This window comes from Sinocyclocheilus grahami, unplaced genomic scaffold, assembly GCF_001515645.1.
Source record: "Sinocyclocheilus grahami isolate Dianchi unplaced genomic scaffold, SAMN03320097.WGS_v1.1 scaffold381.1, whole genome shotgun sequence".
NCBI lineage: Eukaryota > Metazoa > Chordata > Actinopteri > Cypriniformes > Cyprinidae > Sinocyclocheilus > Sinocyclocheilus grahami.
The window spans coordinates 273,186-275,514 of NW_015505560.1; positions in this window are offsets into that span (position 1 = coordinate 273,186).

A 2,329-nucleotide genomic window follows, 5' to 3' on the forward strand; every position below is an offset into this window, starting at 1 on the left:
GTGCAGATGCTGATATTTATATGATGTAATTCTGCTGCTTGTGATGTGCTGCTTGTGACAGTGCAGCAGATACTGACATACAATGATCTAAATATCAGCCGTGGCTCTATATCTCCAGTAATAATAAGATGAGACTGAAATGCTCCAAACATATAATGCAGTGATGGAGAGCTGAAGAAATAAAGGCTCCTCAGAAGATGTGAGATGTTCTGGAGGCTTGTGAAGATCATTCCTCCGCTGAGGAACAGTGAAAGTAAAGCTTCTGGAAACAAACGCTCCTCAAAAGATCCTGAGGATCAGATTTGAGACTCTAACCTTCCTGCAGATCCTTTCTGCTACAGTTCATGCAGCAAAGATTTCCAACTTTCTGTCTGTCTTTCTGTCTGTCTTTCTGTCTGTCTTTCTTTCATTCTTTCTTTTTTCTTTCTTTCATTCTTTCTTTTTTCTTTCTTTCTTTTTTCTTTCTTTTTTCATTCATTCTTTCTTTCTTTTTTCTTTCTTTCATTCTTTCTTTTTTTCTTTCTTTTTTCTTTTTTTCATTCATTCATTCTTTCATTTTCATTTTCTTTTTCTTTTCTCTTTAGTTTATTTTTTCCTTTACTTTTTTATTGTTTTCTTGCTTTTTCTTTTCTTTCATTTATTTCTTTCATTCCTTCCTTTTTCTTTCTTTTCTTTAAAATTTTTCCTTTTCTTTTTTTATTGTTTTTCTTTCATTTAATTTCTGTCTTTTTCTTTATTTAAATTTTTCTTTCACTTTTCTTTTGTCTTTTGTTTCTTTCTTATTGTTTTTCTTTCATTTAGTTTCTTTAATTTTTTTGATTGTTTTCTTATTTTTCTTTTTCCTTTTCTCTCTTTTTTCTTTATTTTTCTTTATTTTCTTTATATTTATATTTGTATATTAAAATTTGTTTCACTTTTCTTTTTTCTCTTATTGTTCTTATTTTAAAAAAAATGTTTTCATTTTATTTTCTATTGCTTAATTTTTTCTGTCATTTAATTTCGTTTTCTCTTTTTTTCTTTATCTTTTCTAGTTTAACTGGCTCCAGTGTTCTTACAGTGCGTGTGTAATGTACTCTGCTGTATGTCTTAGTCTTAGTTAATCATTCGATTCCTGATGTAGAAAAGCGTCGTGCCTTTGGACAAACTGTTTCGTGTCGCTCTGATCTACTCTATAACTTGTGTATTTAGACTCCAAAATTCACTGTATATCTATTAGAAGGTTTTATATGTTTATTATAAAATGACCTCCACGTTTGCCGTAATCACGACTAGATCCTGAGTCTGGAGTAAAGTCTCTTGTCCGTGCAGGACTGCACTGATGTTCATGTGTTCAGATGTGATAAACACACACATAGCTCACATTATGCAACTTTGCACATGCTGTTTTTGTACTTTCACTCATCTGTAGTGAGCAGATGTTGATGCAGGCTACACAAAGAGCAATAAGTGATCTAGCTGAGGACTCAGGTGTGTAGATTCACTGTTTCAGACACTTTGTCGGGAGTTTTGAGAGTTTGTTCTGATTCTGGGTTTTGTAGCTGTTTTAGTTTTAGCTGCTACATCAAAATAAAGTTCTTTATGAGTTAACATTGTCCTGCTTTGATTCTGATCGAGGATCAATGTGTTAGAAATAGATTTATACTGACATCTAGTGGACAATCGTGGTTAGTGACGATTGTAAACTTTAATATTAACTTTATTTACATTTTCATGTAACTATTTATTTTGCATAATAACAACATATTTACTTTCTTATTTCAGAATAGATGAATAGTGGGTGAGAAGTTGTTCATCACTCCTCAGAATGATATTTAAACAAAACTATACTTAAACTGATCTAATGACTTTAGTTTATGAACCTTGAGCTTCACTTGATGTTGTGTGTGGCATCAGGTCGCGTCAGGTGAACAACAAAAAGATTATCTTATTATCTATAATCATCTCTTATCTTGGTGTATAAAACACAGATACACACACACAAACACACACTCACACTCACACACACACACACACCCACTGACACACACACTCACACACACTCACACTCACACACACACACTGACACACTCACACACTCACACTCACACACACACACACACCCACTGACACACACACTGACACACACACACTGACACACACAGAAATGTTAGTGTTAAGTTTACAGTTCCAAAACGAATATACTATACACACACATACACACACACACACACTGATACACACAGAAATGTTAGTGTTAAGTTTAAAGTTCCAAAACGAATATACTATACACACACACACACACACACTGACACACACAGAAATGTTAGTGTTAAGTTTACAGTTCCAAAAC